At 36.5% G+C, this 17366-nt stretch overlaps 1 pseudogene; it reads right to left on the bottom strand.

The window, feature by feature from the left end:
• Positions 1 to 15064, bottom strand: part of LOC122052515 — a 31082-nt pseudogene extending 16018 nt beyond the window's left edge.
• Between the last annotated feature and the right edge of the window lie 2302 nt (positions 15065 to 17366).

The raw sequence follows: 17366 nt of genomic DNA, 5'->3' as shown, positions 1-17366 counted from the left end.
CTACTCCTGGCATTTCAATAACTTATGTTGAAGAATATACTTATAAACTTCCTTGCACTAAAAGTTTTCCTCAGTGTTCTGAGAATACAAACTTGGGTTGCAGATGTCAACTCTTATACTCTTTCAGAAAAGCAAATATACATTGTGAAAATTTTCAACATAAAAATTACAGAGGCAATTTATTACTCCTCTTACTTTAATGAACTACGGTTTACTACAACAACTTTGGATACAAGACTTAGACTCTGTTCCAACCCTACCTCCAGTACTTGGGCAAAAGCTAAGAAAAAGAAACACTTGTTCTATGTACTTTTGAGTTTTGATAATTCTCCGCCAAAATGGACAACTACTTATATTGAATCAGCCATCTAATTAAATTAGATATGAAAAAACTTAATATTGAACTTCTACCATTTGAAGACTATCCTTCCAATCCAAACAAAGATTGAACATCATCAAAACCACTTGAAGAACAACTGAAACATTGCAGAGCTTCGCTACAAGGAAGTTCCTAGTTATGGGATCAAGGTCCTCTAGACTATACTTTAGCCAAAGAAACACTAACCGAAAAAATATATTAGCCAAAAACTTTTGGAACGGTATTCTTTCCGTTCTCTCACTCCACTGAACATTTAAACCTACCAAAATAAAAATCTAGCATGGTTAGAAAAACAACGAAGACAGACTTCAGCAGCCTCCACATCTACTCTACTACCATCCATGGGTTCTGTCGAAGAAGCCAACCTCATCAAACATGATGGAATTCTAATGACACAGAAGCAATGGCGTCATCAAACAAAAGACGTAAGCACTGACGACTAAAGCCACTAATGACGTCATCCCTGACCTCTACCAGCACTGACTAGCATAGTTATCTGCCACGACTACCTTCCAGTCCCTTCTTCTTCGCTCTATAAATACCTCCTCGCCAGCATCCATAAGGAAAAAAAAACCTCTCAATTCTCTCAGCTCTCAACCTTCCTCTTTCCTTCTCGCTTTCTCTGAACGTCCTCTTGTACTATAATTGTAAGTTTTTGTACTCTATCAGTTTAGTCTTGTATAAATCTTCTCAGTTGTTTGTATTTCTTCTTTATGGCTGAATAATATCTTTGTGTTTCTAAACCATAGGCTGGTGTTCTTGTTTTCTTCAGTTCAATAGTCCTCAGTCCTTATTGTCACATACTCTTTAGTATTCGCATAACTAGCTAAAAGAGACTGAGAGAAATCTTTCGGTTCTGTAAAACCTGTGCTGGCTTAAGTAAGGCAATCAGCAAAAAAGCTATTGTAAGACCTGAAGAAGTAGGGTTAAGAATCATTTGGATTTTCAAACAACTCTAGAGGCTCTTTACTAGGTGAGGCTCACTGGTACGAACGGAAGAAAGACAAAACACTAACCTATAGGTTTAGAACACACCACTTCCGAAAAACACAAACACCTCTCACAACCAACCCTCTAGAAAACTTGGTATAGAGTCAGGTCGATTTCTAACCCTATACTAGGTTATGAGCACAACTTCTAAACACTTAGAGTATCTAGATCTAGCTTTACAACCAAGAAACATAATAACACTTGATCAATAAAAACACACTTGTTATATCAAAAGCAAACGACTTGAACACATTTTACATTCAGATCGAGCACATTTAAACTCTATCACTGATCTCCTTCTTAGTCAAGGACTTTCTCTAGAAGGTCATGGTCAGTCCATAACTAATAAATTAGAAACTCTCAAAACTACTTTGTTCCAACAACAACAACTTTTATCGGAACTCCTAAGAAATCTTGATTATTTAAAAACTTCTCTCAATCTCTTAACAAGAAAACCTTCTTCTCAAAAGTATGTAGAACCAAAAACATCCTCACAACAAATTTTACTGCAATCAAAAGATTTATCAATTGATAAGAAAATGTATTCTTTGGGTTAAGAAAATGTATTCCTTTGGTTGTCAGTGCTTCAATCATATCTGTAACAGATACTTTAAAGTAATTGTGCATGTGATTCATTGTTTTTCCTAAGAATATGATATCTAATTGGAGATTATCTCCTTAGAATTGGTCATAGCCTTTTGCCTGTATATGAATTTGTATATGTTTTATAAAGTCTATTATAGTCATATTAAAATTGGAGCATAAGTAATTCCTAAGTTTGCATTCATATCGACTTCTATTAGTCCAATGATTGCTTTTTCAGTATCAGAAAAACGGATGTCATGTAAGACTAATAAAACTTTTCCTCCTAACTTTGCCTTTGTTAAGCCGCATAGACCAAAAACAAAAGTCCTAGATGGATGTAATTATGTTTTCTTAGGTATAAAGTTTTTGCTGCCTCTTCTGTCATTAGACCAAGTTTCACTTCTCCCCCCATCAAGGAGGTGAAGAGCTTCCTGTCTATGATGTCTATAGACCGATGTTGAAAAATTTTAGAATACCTTGACTATAAAGTTTCCTAGAATTTAAAGTATTTAGTTGTTCATTTGATAAAATAGTAAGATCTTTATCAACGTCTATTATTTCTTCAAGTCGAAGAGGTACTAAAGAAGAAGTGTTATTTCTCCTGGTTATAGAATCTATCCAGGAGGAGGAAGTATTAGCTTCTATTGCTCTAACAGCTCTGGAAGGTCCAGAGAAGGGTTTAGTTTTTGTCAGACTCATTGGGTTTATATGTTACGAATTTAGAAGTGACAAGTAGAAGTTTAGGAATAATTTTACAAAGAGATTACTGACTTAAATCTTTGTTTAGTTTAGCGAAAGCTTCTTTAAATTCACTAGAACGCCAAGTTGCTGAAGCGGACGTTTCTATATGTACTAATGTAGTTTCAATTAAATCCGTAGTGTAAAGAAGTGAGAAGAGCAATAATGGTATTATTTTGTTGAACTTGTATTTGATCACCTTTTCCGGGTAGTTCTAATTTACAGTAGCCGTCTTCTTTTGTTGTAGAGAACTGTTTAGTGTATTCTACAGCATCTTCATAGTGGGAGTTTTCGTAATTCAACTAGTTCATTTATATTTAAGTTCATCTAATAAGTGAATTATGTTATCTAATTTATTGTATAATTGAATAAAATCTTTTGACTTTGTTGTGAGGATGTTTCTGGTTCTACAGGCTTTTGAGAAGAAGGTTTTCTTGTTAAGAGATTGAGAAGTTTTTAAATAATCAAGGTTTCTTAAGAGTTTCAATAAAAGTTGTTATTGGAACAAAGTAGTTTTGAGAGTTTCTAATTTATGAGTTATGGACTGACCATGGCCTTCTAGAGAAAGTCCTTGACTAAGAAGGAGATCAGTGATAGAGTTTAAATGTGCTTGATCTGAATGTAAAATGTGTTCAGGTCATTTGCTTCTGATATAACAAGTGTGTTTCTATTGATCAAGTGTTATTATGTTTCTTAGTTGTAAAGCTAAATCTAGATACTCTTAAGTGTTTAGAAGTTGTGCTCATAACCCAGTATAGGGTTAGAACTCGACCTGGCTCGGATGAATGAAATTTTGTGGTAAACAATAGAAATATAAGGTCAAAGAGAGCGGAGTCTCAAAAATCAATGATGACAATAAAGAAAAAAATTCACATTAAGTATGGAAGCCGAGGTGAATCAGACACGTAACAATGATTAAGGAAAGCAAATCTTCTAACATCGACATATAGAATTACAATTAGTGAGAAACTGATAAGGATTGAGAAATCATGTTACATAAATATTGCCTTACATTTACTGACAATGATTTTTATGTGAAATGCATTTGACAAAGAAATTTTCTATTGCTCATTTTATTATGAAATAAGCAAGTATGTGTATTGTCAATATAAGATATGAACCTTTACATTCTTGAATTAACAACTTACTCTACTTATATCATTATATCATTAAATGGAACATTATATAATTTTACATATTTTTGGATATCACATTATTCTAAGAAAAAATCAGAATTCTTTTTTAACATACTTTTTATATTCTTACAATTCACCATTTAAAAATTCACCAAAACAATTCACAACCCCAATCTGAAAACCTTAAACATAATATCTAGAGGAACAAGTTGAAGAATGAGAACACAATAACAGTTTGAGCAGTAAAAAATCATGAATTAGTTAATGTAAAGATAGAAGCAATTGTGCTAACCATAACTCGATATGGATGGTTGCTTTTATGTTGAGTAACTTCAGCACCAACAGAGAAGCACTCCACACATAGATCAAAATCAGGACATTTTGTGCATTTGATACGGATCTTCCCTGAAATGTCTTTGTTGCAATAGTTGCAGTGAAACAAAACTTTTTTCCCTTCGCTTGATCCTAGTCCTGCATCAGAAATCAGTTAGAAAGTTATCACAGAATTATTTTAAAGGAAGTTTCAGATTTCAACAATCATAATGGAACGAGTATCAAAATGTCATCACTAATAGGTTCCAAAAAATGAAATAGGTAGAGTTATTGTTTACAATTGGTAACAAACTAAGATACCACTGAGCATACTAAATCTAGTGCAATAGCATAAGAAAGAAAACTATCATTTAGAGATACAAAAAAAAAACAGCCTCATGAAAATTATAAAAAGCAGCTTAAGAGTAGTTTAGCAATTGACTTATTTGATTACAGTGGCATGCTCTTAAGAACTTACTCTATGCTTAGTAATCATCCTACAGCCTTCTAAACAAGAAATGTTGGTTTTACAGAAAAAAAAATGAGCATGGAGCATCTTTAAACATTACGTTTGTAGCAACCAAGGTGTACTCCCACCAAAGGTTGCTTATCTAAACCATCACTATGCATCTGAATAAGTTCCAATTGCACAACTGGTGTCTGGACAGGTTCTCAAAACCATGGATTCATAATTATTATAATGCTAGCTAGGCTATCATTATGAAGAATTTTAATTCAAATTGACATCCACTAGGCTCTCTTATGTTTTGACAGTCACAGCCCCCTTTATTTAATCCTTCCTTAGAACGGCTGATATACTCAAATGATCAAGTAGCAAGATTTGTGTACCAAATACCATGGTGAAGCCTTTCTCCGTTTTTCAATATTTCAATTTGATCTGCATTTGATCAAGAACAAGTTTTGTCTTGCTTGGGTGTATCATCAACTGTAACCTTTTATTCTAGGAATCTGCTGATATCCATTAAATCATGGGACACTCCAGGAATTACTATTGGATGGAAAGAAAGGCGGTATTTGTGCATGTCCATGCCCTTTTTTTTAATTGGGGTTGCGATCAAAACATTAGGATTGGAATTGTAAATGATGGGGCTCAACTGTAAATGTTGTGACTTAGTGAGGCTACTAGTGTCTTGAAACCATAGATCTCACAGTCTACCCTGTCATTGTCATTCTTCTAGTGTAGCATTTTCATCCTTAATTTGTTGGGATATGAATCACTGTGGTTCACCTATTTGTCTATTTGTTGATAATGCTATTCAACTACATGTTAGTAGTCCATCATTGGGTTTTTCCTCTTATATGCAAAGGCAACGTCAAATGAATTAACATTTGCCTCCTCAAAATAGTCTCACCACTGCAAATGTGTAATTTTGCCTCCTCATAATGTGCTCACAACTGTAGATGTTTATAATCACCATGTATAACCTTCTCCAGTAAAAGGGCTCCTCCATCTTGCTTGAGAAAGGGTGGAATGGTACAAGAACCTCCATTGAACTTAGATGCATGGTTTAAAATTTTGTACAGTGAAATGGGCGAAATTTGTCATTCTGCACACCACCCAGCATAGGCACTGCGTGCCGCCGCGGGGTCACGGAGGTCACTACGGGATTGCAACGACCTCAACAGGATCACGGCAACCTTAGTGGGTCGCAGTGGGGAAGCCAAAGTTGCAGCGGGGACGCTTGGGTTTGGGGCCTTTGGGCGTCCCCATGGGGTCACGAAGGCCCATAGAGGTCGCTGCGATCAAGCGACCTCTATGGGTCGCGACGGGGACACTCACAGGCAGTGGATGCGATGATGCAGAAAGGAAACCTTATGTTAATAATTAAGCCTTAAATTAATAATTTCAATCAACTCTTAGCTATAAGAGCATCCACATTGGTATTAATATGTGGGTGTTATAACATATAAAAAAAAAATGATACAAACCAATGTGGATGAGTCTTATAACACTCATACATTAACAACATTCAATTCTTTGAACACTATTAATGAGCGGATTTTATATAAAAAAAAATTAAAAATGGATATAAAAAATAAAGATAATAAATGGACAATAGGACCCATAAATAATCATTATTAATGTTAAAATGAATGTGAGTATGTGTTAATATAATGGATACGTCATATGCTATTTGAAAATGTGGTATATATTAACATTCAAATCAATACGGATGCCCTAATAGGATAATCAAAACAGACTTATTCAAAGTCTAATAAAATTATCCCATTAAGTTAATATATATTTTATTTATACATTTTAATTTCATAAATATATAATAAAATTGTTATTTTTTATTTATTTATTTACCATATGGAGGTATTGCGATCCCATATTTTTTTCCTTTTTAAAAAAAAAAAGATATTTTCCCTTTTTTGTATTTTTTATTTTTCAATATTTAGATTAAATTTTTTATTTTTAATTAATATATTTTGTATTTAAAAATACTGAAACTGTATCATTTCAATCATAAAACAAAATTCTAATACGACTCAAAATTTTAAACCATGCTTATATATAATATAGCAATAGAACTGATGTTTTCAACCATGGTCTTATAGAACAATATTGGCCACAGTGGTAGACTCCTTGACCCATGAAGCATCCTTGAAGCTTCAACATAAAAGTAAAGCTATTCGGTAAAAATGAAGGCTTATCCAAAAACATTGTTCAATAATCCATTTTCAGTTTTTCACAATCATTCTTGCAAAATTACTCAATGTGTTTGTAAAAAAAAAAGTCTCTAACCCGATATGAGCATTGACGTGAGCTGTAACTGTTATAAGGCTACTAGTGATACAGTCTTACATAAAATCAAATCAGTATAAGATCCATTAATTGGCCCCGGTATAGTTGGGACTAACATGCCTTCTTGTTGTAATTTGATAGATAACATTGTATCCTTAGCACATTTCTATCATGAAACAGACTTCATAACCCTTTCCAAGGAATAAATGGTTCTCATCATAAGTAGAACGGCTGACCAAATAGGAAAAAAATGGTTACAAAAAAGTTTTGTTATTCTTAACTCTGGAAACAAAAGAGAACATAAGCAAAAAAAGAAACCTGTTGTTATAGTTTCCAAAGCCTCTCCACTCGAAGCAACTCTCCTTCTCTTCGATCTGAAGAAAAGAGATGTTGGAAAATGATCAATAAAAAAAAATAATCAAAGCAAAAATAACAACACAGTCTATCTACACATTCCATATAAGGCATTTAGCATGGCTAAGCCACCAATGCAAGCTTGATCATTTAATACACTGCCAAGTACTGATTACTAATTGATATCATATTCAAGAACCCAAGAAAAGTAACTGAAATAAATATATCATCTAAATATTTGGATAGTGTAAAAAGGACATAAAATAAAAAACAAATTGACCTTAAAGATCTGACTAGCTGAATACCTCGCAAGGATGAGTAATAACTAGTTAATGAATTTGGAAATACTCAGAGATTACATATGCTGAGGTTTATATAATAATTATATCTGCAGCAATTAAGTGCTAATTATTGGGTAGTCATAGGTCATAGTGGCCCAAATCTGGCCCTATCAAAAAATATACAATTAGAAATTTTGACCTGAATATGAGACTCAACCCAAAGTGATCAGATTTCAAGCTGCAAAAAAGAAACTTTGAACATGATAAATTTTCAGGTTGATTTGGGAAAAGAATTTTGGTATCTGTGAAATTTAGTTGAGTGAGATAAAATTTGGTACAAAGCAATGTAAATGTTTGACTCGACAGTTGTCATGTTTGTGTCAAAATTTTCAAATATTTATATTAATATAACCATTGTAATTAAGATTTTATAAAATTTATTAACCATTATTTTTAAAATTTTAGTTATCTCCCTATTCTTAGTATTAGCAAAGAATAATTTAAGATGAATCAACTTGAAAGGTACTTTAAGAATTATCTATTCATATATCATAATCCTTATTTTTAATATTTTTGCTTTAAATTTAATATCATATCACATATCACTTTTTCTATTTATCATTTATATTTTAGTATTGTAAAATAAATTGTTCGTTACATCAAGCTTCAAGTTAGTAAATATTCATAAAAAAAAGTTATCTCTTGGCTAATAATTATTCAAAAAGAGCATCAATTTTTGCAAATTGAAGTTACGTTTTCAGGTTTGGCAAGAATATTTTTGTTGACTGAAGTTGTTACAGACTATTATTCTTGTATTTTGTTTCAATCTTGCTATGCCATTTCCAGCAGTATTGCACTATTAAAGCTTTTAAATCTGATTAGGGAAGGTATTACATTTATTGATTTGATGGTTATGCAAGTGTCAATAGTTAATGAAATGGATTGCAATCGACCAAACATATGCAAATCAACTATATAGCTAGCCTTCACAGGAGCCATGTAACCGATTTAATTGAGATATGAAGGATCCTTTACCTTCAAGCTTTATGTTTTCATCTGGTCTGTTTTCTTAGACTTCCCTTGACACCTTATTTTCCAATGTTGGAAGAGATGATGGGAAAAAAAAGTACCTTTTCGTTTAATAATAGTATTATAGTTTCCACATCTCAACGGTTGAGCATTAGCTGAGTTACAAACAAAAAGACAAGCTTCCTTGAATACAATAATGGTGTGCCTAGATAATTCTTTATGTGGTTATGCGCCAAATCAATTCTTAGTGTTCACTGCATCCTTTATTACAAAATAATAAACCATGTTTTCCAGTAATTCACCAATTCATCGTGTCTTTCACAACATTATGCTACTTATCTGTCAAGCATGGGAAAAGACAATGATGTGGAGATATTCGATGGCAGAGTAGTAATTAGGAGGTGGAGGAAGGGTAGTTTGGTCATTTGAGAGGAGCCCCTTTGTTAGGGTACTGTAGGACACGAATAGAGGGGGGTTTTTTGTTAGACCCCGTGGGTGTTTTGATGTGATCAACCAAGTTGGTTAGGTTTTTCTTTGTGTTTGATCCCTGTGTCTGAGTGTGCAGGAACTTAGGAGTGCAGGAAGTCGAGCGAAAGACGCAGCTAGCGAGAAGTACGGCACGAGAAGGGAGCCGACGGGCTCGGTGTATCCGAAGGACGAGAGAGCTGCGGAAGAGTACACTGGTGGACGAGAAGAACGTGCGCGGCGTTCGAGGGACGTTAAGCCGGGGAGGAAGGCTGCTCGAGGAGAAGGCCGGAAATTGAGTTCGGGTGAGCCCTATTCCGGTTGGCTGGAATCACCCAAAAGAACGGAGCTTCGGAAGCAAACGAAAAAGAGCAGTTGGAGTCACTGCACTGATGGAGGCGCCTTCATTAGGCATTGAAGGCGCCTTCACCTTGAAGGCACCTTCAATGCCAGTTGAAGGCGCCTCGGACCTGGCCAAACTGGTCATTTAGCTTTCGGATAAAGTTTTATCCGCACACTCGTTGGAGATGCCTTGGACCTCTATTGGAGGCGCCTTAGACCTTCGAGATAGATTTTCCAGAAGCTATATAAAGGCCCCTGGAGCTAGGAATTAGACATCAACTCAGTATTCAACTCTGTAATCAATTCCTTGCAGCTTGTGAGCTTTCTCAGTGTGTAAAAAGACTTCTCCGCCTACAGTAAAGGAGACTTTCTTAGTACGCGTTTTTCATCGGCCTGGATTAACAACCTTCTTGGTTGTAACCAGGTTAACTCCCGAGTCTCTGATTTATTTCTATTTCCTTTTTGTTTTATTCTTATTATAGTTGCTTTTATTTTGAGTTGAAAATTCCGAGGAGGGTATACTTTTGTTTTCAGGCAATTCACCCCCCTCTTGCCGGCCTCCGCTGCACCGACAATTGGTATCAAAGTCAGACCGGCTCAGAAGGACTAACCGCCGACTAAAGCACAACGATCAAGACGATGGCTGGAGCGAATATTCATCCCTCGAAGTTCGACGGAGACTTCGCGACATGGAAACGCCAGATGGAGGTATTTTTTAAAACCGACTTCGATATTTTACTAACTATGAAATATGGTTTTGAAGTTCCGAAAGACAAAGAAGAGTCTCAGTGGAGCAAGAAGGAGCAAGTCGAGTTTGTCGCCAACGGAAAGGCAGAGTTCCACCTGCTTAGCGTGCTGCCACCACAAGAGGTAAGTCGAATCGGAAGCTACGACTCCGCGAAAGACCTCTGGGAAAAATTCCTGGAGCTTCACGAAGGTACATCCGAAACAAAGCTTGCAAGACGCGATATCCTCCAGACTCAACTTACGAACATCCGGATGAACCAAGGCGAGTAGGTAGCGCAACTCCAAGCAAGGATTAAGGAGCTAATCACTCAATTAAGTAACCTTGGAGAAGAAGTAACGAACCGGGACTCAATCCGGTACGCGCTCAACGTCTTCCCCAGAACTCCATAGTGGGTCTCCTTAGTAGATGCGTACTACATCTCTAAGGTCTTCGAGGTAAGTACTTTAGAAAATTTGTTTTCTATTTTTGAACTTCACGAATCTCGGATTGCAGAGCCCAATGAAGTGGAGAAAGCGAGTCAGAACATTGCCTTAAAGGCAAGAACAAACAATTCTGACTCTGAAGCCTCGATCGACCAATCGGAAACGGCACTACTGGTAAAGCGTTTCAATAAGTTTTTTAATTCTAATAAATTTAGATCGCAGACAAAGAGGCATGAGCGAAAGAGAAGAACGGTTCGTTGCTACAACTACAACGAAGAAGGGCACATCAAAGATGACTACCCAAAATTGAAGAAAAAGGAAAGAGTAAAGGAAAGCGTCAATCTTCCTCCAAACAGAAGAACCTGGCCACTTGGTCAGATTCGTCTTCTTCTGAATCAGATGTCGAAGCTTTCTCGGGGTTAGCGCTAATGGCTAACCATCAGCTGGAAGAAAAGTCAAGCTCAGAGATGAGCCTAGATGAAAGGGAGAAACATCAAAGGAAGAAAGCTACGATGAAGGGGGAGCATCACCAAGTCAGGTAAGTCAGATGCGCAATCTAACTCATACTCAATCGTTTCAGTTTATCAAGTCTTTTTCTAAAGATTTATTTAAATTAAAAAAAGAGAATGCTGACTTAAATAGAATCTTAGATAAATTGAAATCAAAAAACGATAATTTAATATTAGAAATTGAAAAATTAAAATCTGATGCATGTTTAAAAACAAATGTTTTTCAAAAATCAAAACTTAAAATTTATGGAAAATTAAACTGGTTTGTTAAACATCATCAAGGTCAACTTAGAAAAATTCCCAAAAACTGTGTACCCCCTAAGTATTTGACTAATCCAATAGGAAGGAACCTCTATTGGGTTCCAAAATCTGTCTTAAATTATTTTATTTTTTTTGGGCTTTCAGCGAGAAAATTAAACGTTAAAATTTCTTTATAAAAGTTTTGTCTAAGGAAGTGGTTGTTGCTCCAATAACCAAGAAAGCCTAGTGCCTCGCCACGACCTGGAAGCTGAAATATTGAAATATAATATTTAATCAACTTTCTGAAAAAGCATTAAACTATAATTAAATAATGCTTTGAAAGTTTTTTCAAATATTGTCCTTGAAAATCTTCAAAATTTTTACTTAGATTTTTTTTAAGTCATTTTACTTAGAAATTTTTTCAAAATTCTAAAAAATTGAATTTACTTAAAATTTTTTTCTGGAAAACTCTAAAAATTCATTTTTACTTATAAGTTTTTGGATAAATTCATCTTGCTCAGAAAATTTTTCTAACTTAACATTTTGCTAAATATTTTTTAAATAAATATCATATTCTCTTATTATTACCCTGTTTTTGATGTGATCAAAGAGGGAGAGAAAAGGTACAAGTTTAGGGGGGAGAGAATTTTTTTAAAAAATATTTTTTGAAAAATTGAGTTTAAACTCTAAATAAATTAGTTGTAATTTTATTTATTGCAAATTTATGCTTAACATGTTAGTTTAGTAATTTTCTTTAAAATTACTGTTTGTCTATTTTTACCCTAACTTGAACTTGGGTTGATGCACATCAAAAAGGGGGAAATTGTTAGACCCCGTGGGTGTTTTGATGTGATTAACCAAGTTGGTTAGGTCCTGCTTTGTGTTTGATCCCTGTGTCTGAGTGTGCAAGAGCTTAGGAGCACAGGAAGTCGAGCGGAATACGCAACTAACGAGAAGGACGGCATGGGAAGGGAGCCGACGGGCTCGGTGCGTCCGAAGGACGAGAGAGCTGCGGAAGAGTACACCAGTGGGCGAGAAGAACGTGTGCGGCATTCGAGGGACGTTAAACCGGGGAGGAAAGCTGCTCGAGGAGAAGGTCGGGAATTGGGTTCGGGTGAGCCCTATTCCGATTGGCCGAAATCACCCAAAAGAACGGAGCTTCGGAAACAAACGAAAAAAAGCAGCTGGAGTCACTGCACTAATGGAGGCGCCTTCATTAGGCATTGAAGGCGCCTTCACCTTGAAGGCGCCTTCAATGCTAGTTGAAGGCGCCTCGAACCTGGCCAAACTGGTCGTTTAGCTTTCGGATAAAGTTTTATCCACACACTCGTTGGAGGCGCCTTAGACCTTCGAGATAGATTTTCTAGAAGCTATATAAAGGCCCCTGGAGCTAGGAATTAGACATCAACTCAGTATTCAACTCTGTAATCAATTCCTAGCAGCTTGTGAGCTTTCTCAATGTGTAAAAAGGCTTCTCCGCCTACAGTAAAGGAGACTTTCTTAGTACGCGCTTTTCATCGCTCTGGATTAACAACCTTCTTGATTGTAATCAGGTTAACTCTTGAGTCTCTGGTTTATTTCTGTTTCCTTTTTGTTTTATTCTTATTATAGTTGCTTTTATTTTGAGTTGAAAATTCCGAGGAGGGCATACTTTTGTTTTCAGGCAATTCACCCCCCTCTTGCCAGCCTCCGCTGCACCAACATTTTTTTTCCTGCGGCGGACACAAGTAGGGAGGAGGACTTCTTCTGCCGCCACTGCACACAGATAGGTGGACGCCGGAGCCGCCTTCGCCGCCCTCTCCTTCATTGCCGGCGAACCACCCCTTCTCTCCTCTCACATTCTCCTCTCGTCTATCCATAACGTCAGCCGCCACCCGCTGGAGGGAGCTCATGCACACCGCCGACGCCCTCACGCGAGGGCCCCTCCGTCGGCCACAGACGCCCCTTTCCTCCTCTGTATACCATCCGCCGGCGCTGCGAGCAGCAATGGTCAAACCTCGTCGTCGCCTCAAGCCAAGGACCGGTTGCTGCCATGAACCCCTTGCGGTGCTCCGCCAAGCTTCGCCCCTTCCGGCTGTCGCCTCCAGCGGCAGCCAAGTGCAAACCCTACACAGCCTCCCCCTAACCGCCAGCACCACTCCTAGTAACACACCTCGCCGCCTTTGTCGGCCACTGGACCACGCTTCTTGTCGCTAGCCCCTGCCCCTTTCTCTCTTTTTCCTCGCATGCACCACGCCGCTACCGTAGCTAGCTACCACGCCAGTTCTTCCATCCGCCGTCGGCCATCGCTGGTATAGGATTGCCGTAGTAGTCGGCTCAGTACTTACTTTGACCGCGCTCACCGATCTGACCATATCGCGTTCCCGTCGTGTGTTGGCCTTTGAGTCATCGCTGTGTTCTGGCCTTCGAGCCGAATCTATGTTTAGACCTCCGCACTGATCTGGGTGGTATGTCGTGTTTTGATCTTCGTGCAGCTATTACTATCCGACCTATGTGTCGTTATTGTATTTCGGCCTACGTGCCACTATCACTTCCTGGCTTGTGTGTCACTATCACATCCCGGCCTGCGTGTCGATGTCATAACCCGGCCTGCGTGCCGAAGTCGCAATCGGTTTCGTGCCACCGTGTCCGGCTTCGCGTCGTCAAATCCAGCTCTTTATCCGGCTCGGCGTCATTTGCTCTTTCGGGTCACGACAACTCGAGCAGCGTCCCATTCAAGGACACCCCCCGGGCCAGGATACGTTTTTCGTACTCGTCTCTCATATATTTTATTATTATATTATTATCCTGTTATTTATATATTCGTTGGATCTGCCTCGAGCATCGGGATACCAGAGGCCAGGGTGACCCGGTCGCTGACTGCAGGTAGCGTTGACCAAAGGACTTCTGAAGACTTGGTCAACACAGAAACCATCTCAGCACACCCCCCCTCCGGGGCATCGCGACCTCGTCAACATTCTATCCACCTCACCCAGCGGTCCATCTGACTCAGACTCCGAATAGGATCAGACAAAATTCAGAGTTGAGCATAAATCTATTTTTCATATAATATTGACTTTCCAAACTTTATGTTTTTCAGTTAAAAAGACAACTCCTATTTGTTTTCCGTTTTTTCCTGTTCAGAGGCAATATGCTCCACTTAAATATCTAGTCTCAGTTAACCATTCCGCCAGTGTTAAACTCGTGAATAATTGCATAGCATGAGCTCAAGTATCTTGGGAACATTTTGAACTATGCTCGAGTATAATTCTACCCCTCACTCAAAAAAAAACATAAAATAAATGAAACCATATTTCGGCGATAGATTCCTCAACATTACAATAAAAAACAAACACATAAATACAAAATATTGACCACATGATCAAAGGCAGGAGAACTCCATAAACCGAGCGTGATTTGCTTATAGAAAACTTTCCTTAAGTAAAGGGAAATCACAAATCTACCTCTGATTCGTCTCGTCATCTCCAGAATTATGCACGGCGCGGGAGCGACCCATCAAGGAGGAAGCGGTAAACTACAACAACCCTAATGGTCCACGGCAAGGGATTTCGTGTCCCGAAGGGCGGAGAAGGACCGGGAGGCAAGAAAGAGATCGAGAGGATCTACTCTTCTTCCATTAAGGAGGTGGAACGGAACCAGATCGGGGCGGAGATTTCGCAGAGGAGGCGGCGGCGGCGGCGGTCGGCGAAGGAGACGGAACGACCGACCGATCTTTTTGTCACGGCAGGGACCTGTGACCCGGAGGGCAATCCAATGGACGCATGGCCGCAATGTTCAGGCAACGAACGGTTCAGATCATCCAACATTTTCTGAAAATAGTTAACTTTCACTTGAGCTCCCTCTATTTCTTAATTGTTTAATATTTGACCTTAATTTTTCTATTTTGTTAAAAAATGATTAAATTGAATCCAATCCAAGATTTGCACCGATAGGATCAATCAGAAGCGGACACTCGGTTCGTGGTAGCCATGGCGCAAACGTATGTAGGTTTCCACATCCTTGCAAAAGGACATATCTTATTTAAGAAAAAAAAAATAATTAAAATAAATTTAAAAAATAAAAAACGTCTTTGTATTTTTTTTTATTTTATTTTATTAGTTGACTGAATATCTGGTTTATGTCATTTGATAACATGTTGGATTCCATAAAAATATATCATCGAGTATCAAAATAATTGATAAATCGAGAAGTATTTTACTATTTTACAAAATTAAGAAATACATGTTAAATTAAGAATGGATTTTGCCTGCTCGGAGGCATCTTTTGTTATCCATAGCCATTATATTTATTTTTTGTGACTAAATTAATGCAAAATGTCCAAAAACGTCTCTTTCATCACAACTCACAAGAGCATTGGAGAGTGTCCAAACAATGCATTGCCCACCACACTGTGGACGTGCACCTACTTCCTCAAATTTTTATACATGCTAAAATACATTGTTTTCCTCTTAAAATTTACTGAATTAAATACATGTAGCAAGATTTTAGGGCATGTCCAATGGTTAAATTTTTTTATAGTTCCCAATATGTTACGTCAATGTTATATTACAAGTATAAAAACTTCTTAAGATATCTTCAATGATTAAACTTTTTAATAAACTTTTTTATAATTTTCAATATGTTACAACAATACCACATTACAAGTATAAAAATTTACTATTCTCTCCACAATTAAAAACCTCCATATAATTTTTTTTATCCTATATTATAAATCATATATCTTTATTTATTATTTTTTCATTTAATATCTCTATATAATTTTCATTCGATATTTTAATTAATTATAATATTTAATTTAATTTATTTATAATTTATAATTAATTAATGCTTTTAAATTTAATTAAATTTATAATTTTTATTTAATATTTAATTTACTTATAAATTTAATTTAATTATAGTTTTTTTAAACTTATCTCAAATATATTTATTTTCAAAAGAAAAAAATATCATTTTAATTATTACTCACTATTTTTGAAATAAAATATTATAATTAAATGTTTTATCGAATTATTAATTTTTAAATTATTTGAAAAAGTCAATCATGCACATTAATTACTGACTCCACCTTCAAGAGAAAAAAAATAAGTTTGAAAACTTAAACTTGCTCTTGAATTAAAAATCTCAAATTTCTCCTATACAATCATAAAAAATTTTTGTTAAGATTTTTTAATTTTATAAATCTTTGACAACGCTAGCATTGGAGATGCTTTTAGTTACTCTTGAGGGCAAGCACTGAACAAAAGTAAGGAATTATGTTCCTATGCTTGTACACTACTGTTTGAGTGTTTTAAAGTCCATCTTAGATCATTAACCTTGTTCATTTGGCTCAATAAAACCCTCTGTTTTTTCTTTATTTCAGTCACCTATTAGCGTGGGTGTATTTACTTCTTCTTCTGTCTTATTTTTTATGTTTCATGAAGAAAGTGAAACTGCTAATCAATTCACCACAATTTATGGTCAATAAACGATATTAATGAGTAAAAGATGATGTTGTAATGAGTAAAAGATGATGTTGTAAAGCATATGAAAATTCTTATTGACTCTAGCTCGTAGAATATTTGATTGTGGCTCAAAACGATGCATTTACACCTTTGTTGATCCACCTATTAAATCATAATTTGTACCCTTGTCATCATCCACCCTATACTCTCCATTTCCTTTTTCCCTCACACGCATAACACTCCATGCGCATTTGAATCCTATCTTGATTCTCATTTAACAACACACCCGGCGCCCGCTAGTTTGTCGATGCACCCATTGATCATCCCTAGTTTGTGCACACTGCTGTCGACCCCTTGCCCTCAGCTTCCCTTTCTCCACTTCTATTGTTTGATTATACTTGATTCGTTTTTGTTCCCTCGCCCAAATATTGGTGGAGTATATAGGATACCTTGATTGTTCTTTTTTCAGCTATTCTAACATTACAATTAAACAAGAATCTTTCAAAATTAAGTCAAGTGTCCCAAATTCATCTAAGGTTTTGTACCATGTGTGAAGAATTAGTTTCTTAGATCACACGTGAAGTTTCTTGGACTCCTTTTTGAACATATCATTGTAGTAAGGCTC

The sequence above is a fragment of the Zingiber officinale genome, chromosome 3A, assembly GCF_018446385.1.
Source record: "Zingiber officinale cultivar Zhangliang chromosome 3A, Zo_v1.1, whole genome shotgun sequence".
Classification (NCBI taxonomy): Eukaryota; Viridiplantae; Streptophyta; class Magnoliopsida; order Zingiberales; family Zingiberaceae; genus Zingiber; species Zingiber officinale.
This window is presented reverse-complemented; position numbering and strand designations above follow the sequence as displayed.